We start from the raw sequence: 23,159 nt of genomic DNA on the forward strand, positions 1-23,159 counted from the left end.
GTGGTCGGTGGGTGTCGTGCTGCTCCCAGTGCGGTCGGCCACCAGGAGTCGTCCCAGGCTGAGGGGGTGGAGCCGAGGATGAGGACCTCCGTCTTGTCCGAGTTCAGTTTCAGATGGCTGTACTTCAACCACTCGGCGACGGCCTTCATTCCTTCGTGGAGGTTGGTTTTGGCAGTGAGGGGGTCCTTGGTGAGGGAGAGGATCAGCTGGTTGTCTTCGGCGTAAGAGATGATGTTGAGGCCATGCAGTCGGGCGACGTGGGTGAGTGGTGCCATGTAGACGTTGAACAATGTCGGGCTGAGGGATGATTCTTGGGGTACACCGCAGATGATCTCGGAGGCTTCGGAACGGAAAGGGGGGAGGCGGATGCTCTGGGTTCTGCGGAAAGGAAAGATGTGGTCCATTCAGAGCCTTGTCTTGGATCCCTGTGTTGTGGAAGCATGTGCGTTGGGTGTGGTGGCAGACAGTGTCGAAGGCGGCTGATAGGTCCAGGAGGATGAGTGCCGCGATTTCGCCGTTGTCCAGCAGGGCCCTGATGTAATCGGTGGCGGCGATGAGGGCAGTTTCGGTACTGTGGTTGCTGCGGACCCCGGACTGGGACACGTCCAGGATGTTGTTCTCCTCGAGGTAGCTGGTCAGTTGTCTGTTGACGGTCTTCTCGATGACCTTCGCCGGTAACGGGAGCAGGGAGATGGGCCGGAAGTTCTTGAGGTCCCTCGGATCCGCCTTGGGTTTCTTGAGTAAGGTGTTGATCTCAGCATGCTTCCAGCTCTCCGGGAAGGTCGCGGTCTTGAAGGAGATGTTGATGGCCTTGCGGATATGGGGTGCGATAGTGGCGCTAGCTATGTTGAAGATGTGGTGTGGGCATGGATCTGACGGAGAGCCGGAGTGGATGGTGTTCATGATTTTTCTGTTGGTCCAGGTGAGCAGGGGATCGATGTGGGTGGTGGCCGTGGGTTCTGAGGTGTCGGTGGCTGTCGGGCGGTCAGGTTGTTGAAGCTGTCGTGGATGTCTGCGATCTTGCGATGGAAGGATGTGGCAAGGGAGTCGCACAGGTCTTGCGATGGTGGGAAGTCGTTGGTGCTGGAGAGTTCCTTCACGATGTTGATAATGCAGCCCCCATGTTTCACACTCCGTTACTTGTCACAAAGACTAAAAATAGATTGAATCAATAGAACATTGAATTGCATATAATAATTTCTAAAGTGACGTGCAATGAAAAAGTTGTTTGCCAACAACAAACCAGTACTCCATTATGGATATTGGGCCCGCAAAGTGACTTAAACATAAAAGTAGAAAAAATGGCAATATTAAAACTAGAAGAAAATAGTGGGAAAAAGCTGGCTCCATGCTTCACACTCAAATACTCATCACAAAAACGAAAACCAAATTAAATAAATAGATCACCATTAAAACATTACTTTCCCACCATTATTCCTCAATCTTTCAGTGGCCGATATAAATTTATGAACCACTATGCAGACCTACTCAGGTTGTGATAATTGTAAATGAAATAGATCTGTTCTTCACTTTCTGATATTCAGGGACCTTAATAATGGAATTAAAATCTGTTTCCTTGGCACAGCATAAAAAAAGAAAAATATTGGAACATGGATTGGTCTGACTGAAAATCACAGGGGCATAGCTCAAGACCTGCTTCACCGTAGGCAGCTTTTGGGTAGGAGACCAAAATCTGTGCTATATTGAATCTAAACCTGAGGAGATAGAATCTCTGATAATGAAGAGGTAGAGAATAGAGGTGGGGAACAATCTGATCTGTAGTTACTAATGTATGATAGGTAGCCTGGACCGGAAACAAGCATCCTGGGGCCGGTTTCGGGACATCACCCCTCATCAGCCAGGCTAGCTTGAATCCAGTGGCACAGTGAGCACTGGACCCAGTTCTGAGTATACCATTCCCACTTAAGGCGACAAATGCAAAAGGAACAAATGATCGACGGAATGCTGAACAATGCAAACATTCACCCCGTCCATCATTTGTTCCTTTTGCATTTGTTGCCCTAAGTGGGAAGGGTATACCCAGGCATGGGTTTGGTGCTCATTGTGCCTCTGTATTCAAACTAACCTGGCTAATGAGGGGTGATGCCCCAAAACCGGTCCCAGGATTCTTGTTTCTGGTCCAGGGAGGACCTAGCTTGGCAGTTTGGGCTGGACTGTTCTCATAAGGAATAGGGTCAAGACTGATTTGGATATGGCTGGGTCCAAACTGGGGTGGCGTGGTGAGCAAAAGAACGATGGATTAAACCCAGATCTTTGTGGCTGGGGGTGAATGTTTGCATTGTTCAGCAATCCGTCCATCATTTGTTCCTTTTGCAAGGAATACTGTGAGCTCACATGCTGTTCCCAGGACTCATGTATTCACCTGTATCTGTTCAGGAGTTCTGATAATGGGCTATGCTTAAAAGACTTGAGTGCTCACTTGTTCTATATGGAGTTCTGAATTGTTTTATTATGTATTTATTTGAAGAGTTTTATATAGTGATGGCAATCGGAGCACTTTACATAACCAAGACAAAGACTATAGACGAGACAGAGTTGGAGTGCATTGATTGTAGACTACAAGTTTGATTCAGGGTCAGGTTACAGTAGTTTGTGGGGATGAGTTCAGTGGAGGGAAGAACAAGTGAGTCCAATGGAGGGCTAGGGTTTGAAGTCGGAGGGTCAGAAGTGTTGGTTGAAGAGGAGACCTTTAAATTGTCTTTTGAAGCTCACAAATGAAGGGCTTGTCCTGATATGCAGTGGGAGGGAGTTCCAGATTTTGGATGCTTTGCCTGAGAAGGAGTGGGTGAGGGCTTTTTGTTGGTGGTGTTTTCACTTTTCTCTCTTAGGCCCGGGTGGTCAGACCATTGTTGGATAGGAGTAGGAGTTCAGTCTTATCTTGGTTGAGTTTCAGGTGGTTGTGTGAGAGCCAGTTCTGGATTTTTATGAGAGTGGAATTAAGTCCTCATACATCGCCTAGTGAGGATAGTTCCAGGTAGATCTGGGTGTTGTCAGCATATAGGTGAGATAGGATGTTTGCTTGCTTGTGTATGGTGGTGAGGGGTTCTATGTATATATTGAAAATTGTAGTTGAGAGGATTGAGCCTTAGGGGAAACCCCTGGTTATGGTGGATCTGTCTGAAGGTGTGTTGTTGATTTATATTAGTTGAGAGCTTTTATGGAGATAGGAGGTGAACCCTTTCAGGACCAGGTCGTCAACTCCAATCTGTTTTTGGAGGGATTCTAGAAGTATCTTGTGATCGACTGTGTTGAAGGCTGTTGGTGGTATTTACTCACATGCAGTGGGTGCTGAAGGCTTTGGCCAGTAGTTATATGTGCTATTAGGCTGTATTTACTAGTTCTAGGTGCTAATGTGCTCTGCTCAGGAGTCTCGAATGGGCTGCGTTTATGAGTCCTGGGTACTGAAAAGCTGTACTTGTAACGCCTGTGTACTCGCAGGCTGTACCCAGGACTCCTGGGAGCCCATGTGTTGTACCCAGTAGCCCTGTATATGTGCCTAGAGATTGCACTCAGGAGTTCTGAAATCTGTGCAGTCTTGGATACTCATGCTGTGTTTAAGAGACCTGGATGCTCCATATTCTACTCAGGAGTTCTGCATGGTCTGTGCTTTTGAGTTGTGGATACTCACAGGCTGTGCTCCGGTGCAGTTGGTGCTCACAGACTGTGCCAAGAGTCTTAGGTTCTCAAAGTCTCGGCCAAGAGTTTTGGCTCTGGGCTTAGAGGCTATGCTCGTAAGTCATGGCAGGCTGTGCTTGGGTGCAGTGGTTGCTCACAAGCTCCTAAATGCTCCCAGGCTCCACTCACGGGTTCTGTAAGATCTGCGTGGAGGATTCCTGGGTGCTTGGATGCTGCGCGTGGAAGTCCTGCGAGCTAACATCCTGTGCTTGGGGTTCCTGTGTGTTCACTGACTGTGCCAATGAGTCCTAGTCACACGCTCTAGTCGGTCCTGAATGGTCTGTACTTTAGTACTTTAGAGAGTCTTTGCCGAAATACTCTCTGGAAGACCTGGGTGGTTTGTGCTCAGAAGCTTTGATGCCGACAGTAAGGATTAAAAAGCGAGAAAAAATAATGTCCACACTGCGGATCCGGGAGATGTGTGCTGCCTTCAGTAAGAGGCTTTGAATATTTCAGGTCCTCCGGATTACCCGTATCTGGCAGGGGCAGCTTCTCGGATAATTCCACCTCTTTATGTATTTCCTCCTTAGTCAGCGAATGGTAAATAACCAGCATTTAAACTGTTCTGAAGGGGAGAGGTGCAAGGTGTGTAAAGGCTGATAGAAACTGGTGTGGGAGGAAGTACTTTGCTGATACTACCGCTTCAGAATTAGATGCACGGAAAAGGAACTCCGAATATGGTGCTCAATTCTGATGAAATATTAGCTTCCACAGTAGATTAATGTATATTTGCGTCAAACTCGCAACCCTTTAAGTTTAGTTAACGGTGCCTGACATATTCATGGCTTTTTTCTGTATATAACATATGAAGAATGACTGAGACCTGGTATGTAGAATTGCTTTACTTTTCAGAGATAGCAAGCTATGCAAGCACAATGTTTCAGGAAAGAACAGATTTCTTACATACTTGCGCAATTTATGCTGATTTCATTGGTGGCCCACTGGGGCTGATAGCAACAAAAACAGTCTGTACAGAGTGCTCCTACACATAGGCATATCAGTGCCTGCTTGCACATGGTATAATCCACCTTTATTTTGTATAGATGCACATGCACTGTCAGTTTCAAGATGTTGTTAGCTTACAGTGGATTAGTATTGGTGTGCCTCATTGTCACTCATTTTCTTGCTTATTTTTCGTTAGCGTGTGTGGGCTTTTTCTTCGTGTATTTGACCCTCCCCTGGAGCATGGATGGATTACTTGTGTTCCTCAACTCTTCATATTTTAGGTGCTACTTTTTTCTTTTTCTTGAAACCCACCATGAGAGTGCATGGATTTTCCAACTGTCTCCCTGGTGTGCTTCTTTTCTCCCCTCTGCCCTTAGTGTTGTGTGATCTCTTGCCTGTATGTTTTTCCCCACCCACTTATGTTGCTCTCTTGCAAGTTTACTTTTATTCTCCTCTCCACATTGCTCTCTCCCCTGTTTGTGTGCTTTCCTCCACGCTCACTCAAGTGTTGCTCCCCCCAACCGTGCCCCTGTGTTGCTTCGCGCCCGTCCTCTGTGTTGTTCCCGTCCCTCCGTCCTCCTGTTCTTCCATGACCCTATCTTCTGTGATTCTGGCTTCCACCCTCCATATTGCTTCCCCTTCCACATCCTCCCCTGGGCTGTACATTGCTGTCTTTTACCTGTGTTTTTCTCTTTGCGCTTGACTCAGTGAGAAGCTGGGACTATCAGTATCTGCTTCGCCAGCGAAACAATTACCTATGTGATTTTTGGATCAACTTCGCTGGGAACAAATACTGCAGCTCCACTTCTAAAGGGGGAGAGCGGCATAAAGAGCCCAAAGAACTAAAATCATGGCCTGGAGTTACATAGTGCAGGAGGTCAGGCCCTCTGCTTTCTTTCATTTAAGTGCAGTTCCCTTCCTTGGACATGTAACACCAACTGTGCTCTTACCCTCTCAGAGTCTCTGCATATAATGCAGCAGAGGAGCAAAGCGGTCCCTCCTTGTCTCTGCTCACCACGTTTAAATTTGACACCAAGGACGAACTTTTTTTACCATATCCCAATTTTAAGTTTTTGCCAATGATGCAGCTTTTAGCTGTCTGTCAGAAAAAGCCTACTATAGACCGCAGTGCTTTAAGTGGGATGAAAAAAGTGGGGGGACTCTAAAAGCGGTGTAGTAATTAAGGACGTGGCTTAAAAACATGACCTGTCTACAATCCTGTGCCTTGCACACCATGCTGCAGGAAGCATTTAGGTGCCTCATGGCCAGTCTTCTCCTATTGCATCCAAACATCACACAACAACCTTGGCCTAAAACAAGTCAGACCTATTGGTTTTGTGAGTGCATTAGCAGTTTAAATGAAATGAGTACAAACATGATTTTGTTGTAAATAATTAGAATTGGTAATTATAAATAGTACTTATCTTGGCATCACTATGTTGGAGAGAGGCTATGTATTGGATGAGCATGTTATCTGGGCACTGCTGTGGCCCACTGACTCACATTGACTTTAACACCAGCTCCAGAACTCTCAACTGTGCGCCATTATGAACACCCTCCCATATTCAAAACTAAACCAGATGCCTAAATGCAACTCGGCCCTCATGTACCATACAAGCACTAGAAAACCCAATAGCTCAGCCTTTTAGAGCTGAGATCTTTTAGTTTTGCCAATACTTTGTAAAGTAAATTTCAATTGCAATACAGAATTGTAGTAAAGCGAAGCAAGTTTACAAATGTTATCAAATCCAAAGTCTTTACTTACATAAAATATGCAATGTATATACAGTAACATATTGCCAAAACCATTGGCAAAGCTAGTAGGTCTCAACGGTGAGACCTGTTGGCTATGCAATGCTTGCTTTCATTTAGTGTTTGATATCCCGTTGCCAAATGGAACAACAGTTCATTCCTATGAAAGCAAAAAGACACAAATGAGACATCATAAATACCAAATACATGTTTATCACAGTAAAATAACTCAACATTTCTTATCATGATGTTGTGACTTGCTGTGACACATTTACGTTTGCTCTAAAACATGTGAATAAGTAAATATTAAGGCGCCTGTTCCAAGTATCTTAATACTATGTTTTTAAGTCTTGGCTAGACAGTGAGGAGACAGGTTGTGTTTAATCTGTGGGCTTCAGCCCTCCCACAGGCTTCCTATTTGTTTGCTCCAATGTCTGTCTTATTTTCCTTATCACCATTTGTCCCTGGCATACATGGTCATACCTCTTCTTGTGTTTAGTCCTCCCACCAGAGCATAGACCAAGTGCTTGTAAACATCCACTGCTCCCGTATTTTCAGGACCTACTTTTTTCTTTATTTTTCTCCACTCTACACAGTCCTTGTTCTTTTACCTGCTCTGTCTCCTCCCACTCACCTTAATACTCCGTCCACAGATCATCCCGTCCCTGTCACTGCTTTTCCCTTCATTGCTGCTTTCCGTTTCCCCCACCTTCATCCTGATCGTCTCTGCTTGTGCCTTGCACCTCCCGGTGCTTGCCCTGTCCACTAATCACCCCCTTCCCCTGATCCCGTCACTGCTTTAAATCCCCATTGTAGTCTGTTTCGTTCTAGTGAGTGGTGGTGTTCTCTTTTTTAATATCCAGTTAGTGTTTAGCTGATGTGTTGATTGGAGAATGTGTGCACAGGTGCTATTACTTGCCACATATGTAGTCTCTATTAATTTCCACGCATGTGGGTACTAGACGTGTGCGCATGTTTACACCATATGTGGTCGTTTGGCAATGGTTTTATTGGTGGAAAATCAGACCTCAAGGGAATCAGATATGCGCTATCACAGGGCATGTCAGAACTTCAAAAGTACCTGTGTCTTCTGCTGTAATTGCCTAGTCACGGTTCTCCCGTGTGAACTGAACTGTTCGCATCTCATCTTGTTGTTTTTCACTTGAAATAGTGTGACTCTATTTCTTCAAATTTCTGCCATCTGGACACTTTCTTACTTGTTCCACATTCACCGGTGAAGTGTGTCCGTGTGCCATTGTTGCTTAACTTGAATTCTCTTCAAAGGAGCCAGGCTGAGTCTCGATGTTATCAAGGTCTGCCTGCCCCTTAGTGTCCATGGCAAAAGTAGTCCTTTTAATGTGGTTGCCGATGTTTTTCACTGCTGTGCACCAGACCAATACAGTGATTTATGTTTTTTTGTGCAGTTTTATATAGCACCGACACCACCAAATGTAGTGGAGCGCTTTACATTAGCACCAGTTACTTTTTGGGCGCAGTTTTATATAGCATCAGAACCAAATAGAGCCCCACTGTGTGTATGGACTAACTCAACTAACTAAATGCTGAATAGCAGATGTAAGTCTTTGGCTTGAAAAAAATGTTTGATACTACGGAGCTGTCTGCTTTGTAGGATTGCTCTTTTTGTCGTGTGACTGATATGAGTTTTTAGGTTGAGATTCTTGTCTAGTAGGAAATCCAAGTATCTTGTAGTCATTGATGGAAGGTTGGCACTTAGTTAAGGGCGTTTCGCCATGATTGAATTGGAGTTGAGCAGTCAGAGAGAGCAGTAGGAATTTTATCTTAGAAGGGTTCAGTTTGAGGTGATGGTAACTCATTCACAATTAGATTTTTTGTAGGCTTAAGGCCAGAAAATCAATATCACTTGAAGATACTTTTAAATAGAGTTGAGTGTCATTTGCCTATAGAAGTTATTGTCCTTATATACCAAGGCATGCGATGAGTAGGTAGGTAATAAGCCATTGCATCTCAGGATAGAATTCCTTCCCAGTATGGTTTGCCTTTGCTACTGTTGTAATGTTATTTCTCTTCTTCTTTCTCTGACACTTCTTCCCTGTTCAGCCTGGTTGAGTGTAGACTGTTTGATGATGTCATGAATGCATGGGTTGCTTGGAGATCTGTTGTGTGTCAGCTGAAGATTGCAGGCTAAGCAGCATGGAGACTGCTCCTTGTGGGGCTACACTACAGCTACAATACATTTACTTAACATCTTATTTACCATCTACTTGTGTTGTGTTTACCTTATTTCTTCCTGCTTCCCATGCTCCTCCCCTCCCCTGCCTCGCGCGCTACCCTTCCTCGCGCGAGCCTGCTCACGTCAGCTGGAATGTTGACAGCTGACGTTCTGTTTTACAGTTGGGGCGGTTATTATTGACAGTTGCAGCTGTGCGCACCGCATAGTGGTTCTCCTGTGAGTGCCGTCTTATTGAGGAATAAACTACTTCTACACTGTTACGTGGAGGTGTCATCTTTACAATTTTGGCGACAAGGAACTCGGACGGCACAGAACCTACGGCGTGTTGAAAAAAAAAAGTGAATAATTATTATAAGAAGAAATTGCTCCGTTGTGTTGAGAGGAAGCAAAGGAGGAATTTGAATGAGTAAAGTGAACATTAAGGAGAACCAAAAGGAATATGACACGGGACCGATAAAGAAGCTATGAGCAGTCGAAATGGAATCGGATGCATGAGGATGAAGTGACACAAAACAAAGTCGGTACGGCGTGTCTGCGGAAAAAAAAAAAAACATTGGTTGGCGATTACTATCAGCTGTTGTAAACCAGATAAACAACGTATAAGTGAAAAAAAAGGAAGGAACAACTCATGTGTTCAAGGTGAGGAACCGGCAATGTGTGAAGGAATCACCTAGTGTGGTTTGGCTGTTGCTACGAAACGGATTCTCCTCAGATGTTGTAGTGAGCGGTGACAGGGAGCGCCGTGTGACGCAATACAAAGCGACGCCATCCTGGCAGATGAAGTCAACGCTCTAGCTTTTCTACGCATGGCACGCAAGAGGAAGTGTGCGTGAAGCCATTTTCGAGTAAAGTAAACAGAGACTCGTATTTTCGAGCGTATTGAACTGAGCTTTAACCTGAGTCTGCCCTTGTATGCAATTTGGGGAATAGGAAAGAAGAAGCAAGGAAAGCCAAGTTTTATATGCTCAGGTGAGAGAAAGTATCCGTTTTGTGAATTTAAAAAAAAAAAACTGAGGAATATTTTAACATTAGCCTCTGCCTTCACTTAATATTTATAATTTAATCTGTGTAAAAGTATTCAATGGCGTCAGGGAATGTGTATAACCTACAGCCACCAGAGGCATTTTTGAAAGGAAAAGGGGCACCTCCTGTTCAATGGAAGGAGTGGAAGGAGTATTTTTGCAATTACATAACAACTTTTGATAAGGAAGATGAACCATTAAAACAGGAGGAAAGGAAAAAAAATTTGTTACACTGTTTGGGTGCTGGTGGACTCACAGTGTATAACAGTATTAGTAAAAAAGTGAGGGAAGGAAATGAAAGAAATGTGTACGATGAGGCAATGGAGGATCTTGATAATTATTATAAGCCAACTGTCTGTGTGGCGGTACACAGATACAAGTTCTATAGAAGGAAACAAGGAAAAGAGGAAAGCATAGATGACTATGTATCTGCTTTAAAAGAATTGGCACTTTCATGTAAATTTGAAAACATGCATGATGACCTGATCAGAGACCAAATTGTGATGTGCGCTGCTAATTCAAATATTCAGGACGCATTATGGGCAAAAGGAGAGAAACCTCTTCTACAAGTCATTGAAATTGTCAAAAAGGCAGAATTGACAGGACGTTGTGCAAAGGAAGTGATTAATGAGAGTAAGTGCAAAGCAGAAGATCCAGGAGTGGTCGCAAAAATAAGTAGGAGCAAAAATGTAAATAAATACCAAGGAAAAGGAGGTCAAACTTTTAGAGGAGAAGAAAGGAAGTATGATCAGTTGAAGTGTTACAGATGTGGTAGCAGTAAACATTTGGCTAATGATTGGAAATGTCCAGCACTAAATAACAAATGTACACAATGCGGACTCGTAGGTCACTACCAGAAGGCTTGCAAAAGAAAGATAAAAGAAAAAGTGAAATTTGTCGAAGATGAGGAGGAAGGAGAACGGAACTCATCGGATGACTCAGAATACAACTTATGCGTATTAAATGTGACTGAAGCTACTGGAAGTGAGGAAAACGGGGATTGCAAAAAGAAAAAACCAGTTTGCTTAGTCGATATTGGTGGAATAAGTATTGAGATTGTGGCTGATTCTGGTTCACCGTGCACAATAGTTAACAAGGATGTATGGAGAGAAAAATTTAAAACCAAGTTAGGTAAACACTTAGAGAAACCTGATATCACGTTAAAAACGTTCACAGGGGAACCTATTGAACTCATGGGTTACAAGGAACTCCCTTTTACATTCAAAGAGAGAAAAACTTCGAGCAAGTTGTATGTAGCTGTAACAGGGCCTTCGGTGCTTGGTTGGAGGGACCAAGGAAAACTGGGTATTACTCTGAACCCAAACAGTGATGAACCTGTGTTAGTCATGCAACAAGAAGACATAAGAGGCAGTAACTTTGTCAACAGGTTCCCCAAGGTTTTCAATGGAAAAGTTGGTAAACTTAAGGGATTCCAACATAGGATAAAACTCAAAGAGGATGCCGTGCCTTGTGTGCACAAAGTCAGGCACATCCCAATGACATTAAGAGAGGAAGTGAAGAGCGAAATTAATAAACTCATGGAAGCGGACATAATTGAACCAACGGAGTCTTCAGAATGGGTCGCACCTTTGGTGGTCGCAAGAAGGTCCAACGGAAAATTGCGGTTATGTATTGATTTGCGCGACTTGAATAAGAACATTCTTGTAGACCAATATCCCCTTCCAAGAATAAACGAGATGTTGTCTCTCACAAAGAACATGACAGTATTTTCCACTATAGACTTGGCTGCTGCCTATCACCAGGTACCCTTGCATCCGGAAAGTAAGCACCTCACCACCTTTATTTCACCTTTCGGTTGTTTCAGGTTCAAAAGAGTACCCTTTGGATTGGCGTCGGCAGCGGCGCTATTCCAAAGACTAATGCATGAAATGTTCAAAGGGGTCAAAAAATTGCTGATTTTCCAAGATGACATTCTTATTATGGGGAGAGATCAGTCAGACCATGACAACAGGTTAATGATGGTACTCAAAATCCTGGAAAAAAATGGCATGACGGCAGAACATAAAAAATGCAGCTTCAGCAAAAAAACTGTCACCTACTTAGGTCATGAGATTACTCAAGAGGGAATAAAACCCAAGAAGGAACTTATCAAAGCAATTAAGGACGCTCCAGTTCCACAAAATAAAGATGAATTGAGAGCATTTTTGGGGCTGGTGGAGTACTACTCCAAATTCGTAAGGAATTTCTCAACAAAAACGTATAGTATAAGGACGCTTTTGAAAAACAAGAATAAATTTGAATGGTCAAAAGAATGTGAGGAAAGTTTTAAATTACTCAAAAAAGAAATTTGTGACGCACCACCCCTCAAGGGATTTGAAACAAAACTAGACTGTGTAGTCACTACGGATGCGAGTGGCAAAGGAATTGGTGCCGTCCTTACGCAAATTGAAGGTGATGGAAAGGAGGCCACCATCGCATTCGCTTCCCGCTCTTTAACCCCCACTGAGGAGAGGTACTCAGTTATTGAGCGGGAGGCCTTGGCGTGTGTGTGGGGCCTGGAACATTTCCGGCAGTACATATGGGGAAGAAGTATTGTTTTGCGGTGTGATCACAAACCGCTTGTGAAAGTGCTAACAGTGAAGGGGTTGTACAATGCCTCACCCAGGTTAGCACGATTGTCCATTAGGCTATTGGATTATAACTATGAGGTTCAGTATCTACCTGGAGCAAAGAACGTCGTCGCAGATTTTCTAAGCAGATTGCCTTTGCAAAATGAGGATAAAGGGGTGGATGAAGAGGAGCTCTGCGTTGCAAGCATAAATGAAGAGTTCCCTAGCATACTAGAAGAAGACTGGAACAAAGAAGGTGAAAAAGATGAGACACTTAAGGAAGTGAGTAAACTTATAGTGAAGGGTTGGCCAGAGAAAAAGAAAATAAACAGCGAATTAAGACCTTTCTGGGAATTGAGAAGTGAGTTGTCGGTGGAAAACAACCTTGTGTTCAGACAGGGTAAAGTGGTACCTCCTGTCACTCTAAGGGAAAGAATTGTCAACATTTGCCATGAAGGACACTTAGGAATTAACAAAACCAAGCAGAGAATACAAAATTGGCATTGGTGGCCTGGGTGTGATATACAAATAGAGAGGGCAGTAAGAGACTGCACACAATGTGTGAATTCGGATAAGACGCAAGTGACTCTCAGACCACCTTTGCAACCTTTGAAGTGTCCCAACATGCCTTGGGAACGCGTAGGGATAGATATTATGGGTCCTATCGAATGGCAGGAAGAAAAGTTGAGTATTCTGGTCTTAGTGGATCATTTCTCAAAGTGGCCAGAGATAAAAGTTTGTAGGAAGGTGGAGGCTGTAGACATTGTGACGTTCATGGACAGCATCTTCACAAGAGAAGGAATACCCAAATATATCGTAAGTGATAATGGAAGACAGTTCTTGTCAGAAGTTTTCAAGAATTTTGTGATCAGGAATGGTATCACCCACAAGACCACTTCAGTGTACCACCCCGCGGGCAATGTGCCGTGGAAAGATTTAATAGAGTAATAAAGGGCATTATCCAACTAGCGAACAACAACGGCAAATGTTGGAGGAAGGAAGTTAACAAAATGGTCTGGGGATACAGGATCACACCGAATGAGAAGACATTGATAAGCCCATTTGAGATTATGAGGGGAAGAACACCCATCTCAAAAGACAATATTGGATGGCTCAAAGAGGCAAGGAAATCAGAATGGTCAGTGGAAATCGTCAGGAAGAGAATCCAAGAGGCGAAGGACATGAGCAAAGTGAAGTATGACAGCAAGCACAAATGCAAGGAAGTAAAACTCAAGGAAGGCGATAGCGTAAGAGTAAGAAGAAGTGGACACATTATTAAAGGACAGAACAAATTTTCGGAGCCATTGAAGGTGGAGAAGGTGTACTGTAACTCTGCGCTCCTCAGTGATGGGAAGGTTTGGCATGCCTCTGCGTTGTCTGTTTGCAACAGGATGGAGAGTGTACAAACAGGAAAGGATGCAAGGGAAATGAAGGATGCGGAGGACAACATGGAAACTAAAGACAAGTATAGTTGGTTGCACTTAGCATCATCAGATTCAGAGGAAGAAGGGGTTAGCACAATGTCACATTCCCTTGATCATACCAATGAGGATGAACAGGAACATGAACTCATCGAATCTATTGGGGAACTCAGAGACCTCAGCACCAGTGCCTCAGAGGCATCCCCTGAGGACAGTAACATCACCACCGTGGAAGATCAGTTGGACAAGGATCTTGATGATAAGGTGTCCGATATCCTTAGCGAAGATATGAAGGACTCTTGCGAGTCTAGAGGAAGCTCTGCGTTTGAACAAGAACCAGAGTTGAGGAAAGAAGCTACTAGTGAAATGGCCAGCACAAGTAGACATGGCCGCATATTAGTCAAACCAAGTAGATACAAAGACTTCGTATGTGAATAGAGAAACATCCTTTGCTGTACCCCACCTCCCCTTGTTTTCCCATTCCGTTTTTTTGCAAATTGTCGCAAAGGGAAGAGATGTGTTGTGTTTACCTTATTTCTTCCTGCTTCCCATGCTCCTCCCCTCCCCTGCCTCGCGCGCTACCCTTCCTTGCGCGAGCCTGCTCACGTCAGCTGGAATGTTGACAGCTGACGTTCTGTTTTACAGTTGGGGCGGTTATTATTGACAGTTGCAGCTGTGCGCACCGCATAGTGGTTCTCCTGTGAGTGCCGTCTTATTGAGGAATAAACTACTTCTACACTGTTACGTGGAGGTGTCATCTTTACAATTTGGTTTATATCTGGAACTAAATAAAGTATCATCTTGGAACCTACATCTGGACTTATTTATTCTATGACATTTTGGCGACGATTTGAAGTAAGAACCTGCGTATGTTTGAACTACATTTGAACTGCTGAAGAAACCTGGACCTCTCTACAAAGAAAACTGATAATGGACTGTACTACTTAAGAACTTTAAGCCTGAAGGTAACTTGCGCTCCTACCAGCCCCACCAGTGTCTTTTGCCAACTTGACAGCCTGTCTGGAGTGGAGCGTTTGTCCTTCATTTCATCAGTGGATTTGATGAACTCATTGGAAAAATTGTATTTTGTTTTCCTGTTTGCTGTGAGATACCTTAATTCAATTGAGGATTGAGGTACAAGGATTTGCCAAGATTTTATTGCCCCTCAGTCTTCTAGCTTGATCTTCATTCTGCCAACTATGTGTCCTTCGCGGCGTATAGCGTTTTTGGGTTCCAGCTACAGCTTACACTGTTAATACTGAGCCCAAGAGCTGATTGCTACTTTGCCTGAGAGTCAGTTAAAGGTACCATTTTAAATCTTTCACGCCGTACCCTTACCTTGTCTTTCTTTGGGCGTGTGTATCACTTCATTTGCGCGGGGAACACTTCATCTGTGCGTGGACCTGTTGTTTGTGCTGGTCGTCCACGCATGCTAGGGAGTCTTGCAGCGTCATGTATCCTGTTCGTGCTGCAGCCAGTTATGACTCTGTTCTTTCTTGATGGCTGGGATCAGGGCAAGTCATGCACGCTTGTGCCGTGAGCCTTCCGGCGCAGCGTGAAGTACGTGCCGCCATCTTGGGTTTGGCGGCAGCACTTGTTCCTTTCACTTCACCCTCTGCCTTCCGACGTACTTCTAGTATCTGGTCAATAAATCGAAGAATCAATTTCGTAGGATTAAGTAATTTATTCCTGGGAATAAAATCAAGTCGTAACTCTCCAAGCTCCAAGCAGAATCTGATCTCCAGGTTCTACTCGCTACAACAAGAATGTGGAACATAGAATGTACACTTGAAGGTTCTTACTTCTAAAATAACTAAACATGCACTTAAATAAAAAGCATAACTTTAATACAATACCATCTCGGGTTTGGCGGCAGCACTTGTTCCTTTCACTTCACCCTCTGCCTTCCGACGTACTTCATTATGTCGTTACTTAAGCCGTCACACAACTGGTTATATCTTTATGCATGACATTTGCTGGATTCATCTACCAGTTTTTCTTGCAGGAACATTTGGCTGTGAACATTGTGACTCTTTAAAAGCGGCATTATTTGCTTTTGGCTGAGTTCATGGCTGAGAGCGTGTTCAAGACTTCCTCTATGGTGTTTTCAGTGACAGAAGAAGCATGGATGCTGTGAGTGCAATCGATGACTACGGTGACTACATTAATTATTTTAACTTGTTTTTTTTAATGACTTGGTGGCTTGCACTCCATTGTGCATTGTTCTTTGCATATGTTACATTGGTGATTTTGTCTTCTAGTCATATGATGTACTTTTCTTTCACTCATTTCTGGTTAACATTTTGTTCCTCATCCTTGTACAACCTAAAAAATTTAAAGTTTCATATGTTTCTGTATTATTAGCACTTGTATATAGTTTTGTGCTGTACACTTGCTTTTGGATATGCTGTTATTTATGTTGTGGATTGTAGTCTTAGTGCTTCAGACCTAGTTTTAAGGTTATTTGCCATTGTGTTGCGTGAACAGTTTTCTATGTATTGTGCTGTGTGCAGAGTTTTCTACGCAATGTGTTATTTTGCCTGAGATATTTTGCTTGTTCTGGTTTTCTGCGCAATTATCGAGTTATATGGTGGCTATCCTAGTTTACTTTCTTTTGCTGTGGTTTTCTTGAAATATTTTGCCTTGTTAGGTGTACTGCTGTGTTTTTACTTCATACAGTCTACTGCCCGAGATTTTCCATGTCCTGTCAGGCATAAAGCACAGTTTTGCGTGATTGGGTTGTTTACTTGTGGATTCTTTTGCTGTTTTTTGTGGGTATCCCATTACAGTAAGCTTTTCTTTTACTGTGAGGCCGTGGGTTCCTCATTACAATGTGCTTTTTGCTTCAAGTGCTTGCCTGAGACTTTTCTTGTCCTTTTAGGAGTTCTACGCAGCCTTTGCCTCATTGGGTTGATTGTTAACTATTTATTACCTACCACGTACGTACGTTATTTTCTACTTTCTGTGTTTTGGTTCTGTCTGGTTTACAGTGCTGGTTCACTGTGTGCTTTATGGCTTATTCATGTCTACAATTTATTTTGTGTTTTGCCGGTGATGGGATCTTATGCACAGATTTTCGGGGTGCCTGAGACATCAGGTGTACGAGTGTTGTATGTGTGTTGCTTGCAAGGTTTGTTCTTGCTTACCATAGAGTTCTGTGGTCTTGCATTTCTGTTCACTGAAGTGTTTTTGTGCGTACCTATGCTGCCTTTCCTGGTATTTCAAGGGGTATGTACAATATGATGTACGGTGGTTTTTTTTTTAGCGCTGTTTTTTTCTTTACTTGGACTTTAGGGTCTTTCGTGGCATATGTTATTCTGATTTGTGCCTTCCTTTATGAGAATAGGGGATGGGTGTTCGTGTGTTCTATGTTTTGCATTTTTTGGTGCCTTTCCACTTTATGCCAGTTTGCTCACTCCACCCTATTTCTCAATTGTTTACATCTTTGCATTTTCTTTCTTTATTGTTCTTTTGTTGGTGTAAAGAAAGAGGATATGTTGTAATGTTATTTCACTTCGTCTTTCTTTCTCTGACACTTCTTCCCTGTTCAGCCTGGTTGAGTGTAGAATGTTTGATAATGTCATGAATGCATGGGTTGCTTGGAGATGTGGTGTGTGTCAGTTGAAGATTGCAGGCTGAGCAGCAGGGAGGCTGCTCCTGGTGGGGCTACACTACAGCTACAATACATCTACTTAACATCTTATTTACCATCTACTTGGATTGAATCTGGAACTATATAAAGTATTATCTTGGAACCTACATCTGGACTTCTTTATTCTAAGACAGCTACCAGTGTGATTGCTGTAGAATATTATGATCGATTTGGCTAATGATGCTGCAAGGAGAGACGGATTATGTTACGTATTACGCACCTAAAGGTAAATTATGCAGAATACTCTGTGGCATCATTGTATAACTATTTTAACTTTTAGCATATTAATCAGCGTGAACTAGAACAAAACATTTTTTTTCATTAAACTCTGCAAACTATGCAGCATATAATGGATCATTTGGCAAGCGTGGCAAATAATTTTTATGTGGAAAAGGCAGCAGAATGGTATTTTCCATTTGCTAGGAATATGGTCCCAGAATGTTTACTAGATACAATGTTCAGAGTACAGTTTACAGAAAGACTCAACTTCTGTTACTGGTCACCTAAACTCCCAGCTCAGACACTTCATAGACTCTGCACCCGTTACTGACAATTCTCCACTCCCAGTACAATCTCTGTATAGACTCTGTACCCTTTACTGTCTCTACACAATTCCCGTTAGTCCCTCAATAGACTGCAGAATTTACTGCCTAAACTCCGCTCCATTTACAGTCTCTGCATAGACTCAGCATGCTTTACTGACTACACTCAACTCCCTTTACAGTCTCTGCATAGACTCTGCATACTTTACTGACTACACTTGACTCCCTTTACAGTCTCTACATAGACTCTGAATGCTTTACTGACTACACTCGACTCCAGTGCAGTCTCTACATAGACTCTGCACCCTTTACTGACTATACTCTACTCCCAGTACAGTCGCTGCATAGACTCTGTACCATGTACTGACTATACTTGACTCCCAGTACAGTCTCTGCATAGACTCTGCTTGCTTCACTTACTACACTCGACTCCCAGTACAGTCTCTACATAGACTCTGCACACTATACTGACTGTACTCCACGCAAATACAGTCTCTGTATAGACTCTGCATCCTTTGCTGACTATACTCGACTCCCAGTACAGTCTCTACATGGACTCTGCACCATTTACTGACGATACTCAACTCCCATTACAATCTCTCCATGGACTCTGCACCATTTACTGACGATACTCAACTCCATTACAATCTCTGCATGGACTCTGCACCATTTACTGACGATACTCAACTCCATTACAATCTCTGCATAGACTCTGTATCACGTACTGACTATACTTGACTCCCAGTACAGTCTCTTCATAGACTCTGCATGCTTTACTCACTATACTCTACTCCCAGTACAGTCTCTACATAGACTCTGTACCATGTACTGACTATACTTGACTCCCAGTACAGTCTCTGCATAGACTCTGCATCCTTTAATGACTAAACTCTACTCCCAGTACAGTCTCTACATAGACTCTGTACCATGTACTGACTATACTTGATTCCCAGTACAGTCTCTGCATAGACTCTGCATGCTTTACTGACTGTACTCGACTCCCAGTACAGTCTCTTCATAGACTCTGCATGCTTTACTTACTACGCTCGACTCCCAGTACAGGCTCTACATAGACTCTGCACACTTTACTGACTGCACTCGACTACAAATACAGTCTCTGTATAGACTCTGCATCCTTTAGTGACTACACTCGACTCTAATACAGTCTCTACATCAGGGGTCATCAATCTTTTCTGTATTGAGAGATACTTCAGCTCAAGGAAAGTCCTGTTGAGCTATTAGCAAATGTTATCACTGTAAAATATTGACAGCACATGTAAACATTACACTATAACCACACTAAGGAGGATTATCATAGTGCCACCCAAGTATTCCAGGTGATAGTACCAGAAGAAATGCTAGGGAAAAATGTATCAATATTAAATGCGAAATGCCCCCACCTGACTGATAAAGTAGCATTCAAATCTTCACATGCCTTGTGGCACAAAGGACATAACCAAGTCTCCTCATTTCAGCTTGACTTATCTTTCAAGTATCAACTTTAAATGTATTTTGGAATTGCAACCTTTTGTCTTCATCGGCATATCAATTTCTGTAAAAACAAAGATTTTTCAATCACCACTTTCCATTTTGGGCAAAGAAAATACATTTTCCTGAAGAAAACCCTTGTTTGAAAAAAATGCCTTTTAAAATACACGTTTTCATTTTTAGGAAATTCATAGTCCCCAAACATCAGCTAGTCATTTTAATTGGGCACTCACTTGTACAAATGCCTCACATGGACAGACTGCTTCAAATGCTCAGGTATTACAGTCATAATCCATGGCACCATAGCACAGAGGGCGATTATAATGCAAATAATGCCCACCAGTATAAATTGTGCCAAGTCTGGACACCATAAGGACTAAGATGGCCACCATATTATTAGTCATGGTCATTATTATGCAAGGGGCAGCCACAATTATATCAGGGACAACTAAATATAGTGCAGTCATGCTCTTAATATGTCACTGATGGCTGCCATTATACCATAACTAGACCACGAATACCCAAAATAGTAAAGGAAGGCCATAATTATGTCATTGGCACTATTATGCCATGAACTGACACAATTGAGCCACAGACAAAACCCATATGATGGGGGCTAGCATACCTATTTGGTAGTCCTTGACACCAGGTGTAGCTTACAGGAACCAACAGTGTTTATAATGGACGCACACACAGATGAATGCAGATGAGGCTCTTCATTTTCTCTGCTCAGGATCATAACTTTCCTCAGCCCTTGGCTGCTCATGCACCCAACTGAAATATTTTCGCTGACTCCTGCAGTCCCACACTTTAGTGGGTTAGCACTGATTACTGCTCAGGCTACCACTGCCACTCTTCATTTATGGTCCACTGTTTACACACATGGTGAAATTGATAAAGCAGGGGACTACCACATGGCTAATCACCTTGTGACTTAGTCCGAGACTGGATAAAGGTGACCATGTGGCAGACTCAATAGGCCGACACAGTGCGTGTTTGATTGTTAATATGAGTTCCTGCCGTAGGCTGGTTGGCTAACAATCTTCAGATGAGAAGTGCTGCCTTTTTTTAATATGCTTAGAGTCTCTGTATAGACTCTCTGAATGAGATACTGGGATTGACTTCACCTCTGTGAGCTACTTTGAGGGTACTGGCGAGCTACCAGTAGCTCCCAAGCTACTCGTTGGAGACCTGCTCTACATAGACTCTGCACACTTTACTGACTATACTCGACTCCACATACAGTCTCTGTATAGACTCTGCATCCTTTACTTACCATACTCGACTCCCAGTACAGTCTCTACATAGACTCTGCTCACTTTACTGACTGTACTCGACTCCAAATACAGTCTCTGTATAGACTCTGCATCCTTTACTGACTATACTCTACTCCCAGTACAGTCTCTGCATAGACTCGGTACCATGTACTGACTATACTTGACTCCCAGTACAGTCTCTGCATAGACTCTGCATGCTTTACTGACTATACTTGACTCCAAGATCAGTCTCTGCATAGACTCTGCATGTTTTGCTTACTACACTCGACTCCCAGTACAGTCTCTGCATAGACTCTGTACCATGTACTGACTATACTTGACTCCCAGTACAGTCTCTACATAGACTCTGCACATTTTACTGACAATACTCAACTCCAAATACAGTCTCTGTATAGATTCTGCATCCTTTACTGACTATACTCGACTCCCAATACAATCTCTACATAGACTCTGCACATTTTACTGACTGTACACGACAACAAATACAGTCTCTGTATAGACTCTGCATTCTTTACTGACTGTACTCTACTCCCAGTACAGTCTCTGCATAGACTCTGTACTATGTACTGACTATACTTCACTCCCAATACAGTCTCTACATAGATTCTGCACACTTTACTGACTGTACTCGACTCCAAATACAGTCTCTGTATAGACTCTGCATCCTTTACTGACTGTACTCTACTCCCAATACAGTCTCTACATAGACTCTGAACACTTTACTGACTGTACTCGACTCCCAGTACAGTCTCTGCATAGAGTCTGTACCATGTACTGACTATACTTGACTCCCAGTACAGTCTCTACATAGACTCTGCACACTTTACTGACTATACTCGACTCCAAATACAGTCTCTGTATAGACTCTGCATCCTTTACTGACTATACTCTACTCCCAGTACAGTCTCTGCATAGGCTCTGTACCATGTACTGACTATACTTGACTCCCAGTACAGTCTCTACACTGGGAGTCAAGTATAGTCAGTACATTGTACCGAGTCTATGCAGAGACTGTACTGGGAGTAGAGTATAGTCAGTTAAGTGTGCAGAGTCTATGTAGAGGCCAACTCTTCACCATTTGTTGTGTTCTGCTCCCTGTACAGTCTCTCTGCAGATACTCTGCGCCCTTTATTGCACCATTTAATACAGTGCTTAATTCGAGCCAGTGGTTTTCGGTGCACATCTCGGCACTTAATGAGCACCAGCGCTTTTCATGAGCACCAGTTAAGGACACATTCATATATGTGATAAGAGATTAAGTGATTTGCCCAGAATCACATGATGTTGAGCTGACACTGGAACCTGGTTCTTCAGCTCCGTAATCGGCAGCTCTGGCCACTACGCCATATCCTCTCCCCACTTTCATGGATTGTAGTTGGTTCTCTTTTAGATTGCGCTAACAGTTGAAATGGGCTAGTGGAAGCTGCCACTAGACTAGAGCCCCGGCAATTTTACAAATTAACCACTGCTTGACTCCCTGTAGTCTCAGTTGAAGAGGGGCGTAAAAAGGCACAGAGGCTGTGCTGGGAGTGAGAAACCGGAGCAGTCTCAGTGGAAGCTGGTCCCATCACTGCCTTTCCGTGGGTCCCAGTCGTCAGGGTTGGATTGGGATAAAAAATCGGCCCACATTTGCGGATTGCATTTCCGCAAAACACTGCTTCTAGGAAGTTTAATGAAAAGAAGGTGGGAGGTCTCTGACACAGGCATGTTTACCTGAATTCACAGATAAAAAAAAGGCACGGATTAGTTCATACTGGTGAACTACACCTGAATACAAGTGAGGCCACTTCTGCTCAGGCCCCCTGCCCCCGCTCAATATGCACACATTAATGGGCCGGCCCAGCGAGAGAAAGGGGGTGACACCTCCGCCCCTTGGTAAAGGGGAGTAATAGAGGCCCATCTGGCTCCAGAAAGGCCACTCAGGCACCCACTGGAGGCATCCGAACAGCACAGATATGCCCAAATCAGCCCCCAGGCTGCCCCAAAAAGCGGCCCACAGCTGGAACTCGGATACCAGCCCCTCGGCCATTGCCCGAGTGCCTGCTTTACCAATCCGACCCTGCCAGAAGTCTCTGCATAAACTGTGCTCCAGTACTGTCTCTGCTGTGTAGACTCTGGTCCAGTGACTGCCTGTCCTTCCTTGAACCTCGGTAGTCCCTGCACAGACCCCGCCTGTACAGAAGAGTGCTGCGCAGGCTGTGCTCCACCTCCGGTTGCTGCGTACAGTCAGTCACTGGTTCTGCTGCCGCAGGGCTCTGTAACAGTTAGCTCTAAATTTAGCTCGATCAATCTCTCCCTTTAGAACTTGACATTTATCAAGAAGGAATTAATAAAGTCTTTGAAATCGCCGAAGAACAAGTAGGCAGGCGCCCAACTAGGACTGTTTCAAACGGATTTAAGAACTATTAATCCCGATACATTTCCAAAGTCTGCAAACATGACAGTAGCGTCCACCAGAGACACTGTGTCCGCCTGACCTCTACGTATCCCAAACAAGGCGGAAGGGATGTGCATCCTCTCTGATCTGGAGCGGTACAGAGACCCGCCGCTTTAAAACGTGAACAGAGACTGCAGACGAGGCC

General features: G+C 43.6%; 1 protein-coding gene and 1 pseudogene across 1 annotated transcript in view; one reads left to right on the top strand and one right to left on the bottom strand.

Moving 5' to 3' along the window:
• LOC146860752 (receptor expression-enhancing protein 5 pseudogene) overlaps nucleotides 1-8,879 on the bottom strand; it is a 31,886-nt pseudogene extending 23,007 nt beyond the window's left edge.
• The window catches only part of FRMD5 (FERM domain containing 5), a 493,627-nt gene that overhangs the window by 33,260 nt on the left and 437,208 nt on the right, over nucleotides 1-23,159 (top strand). The gene's annotated exons all lie outside the window — the stretch shown is intronic.

This window comes from Triturus cristatus, chromosome 3_1, assembly GCF_964204655.1.
Source record: "Triturus cristatus chromosome 3_1, aTriCri1.1, whole genome shotgun sequence".
Lineage (NCBI taxonomy): Eukaryota > Metazoa > Chordata > Amphibia > Caudata > Salamandridae > Triturus > Triturus cristatus.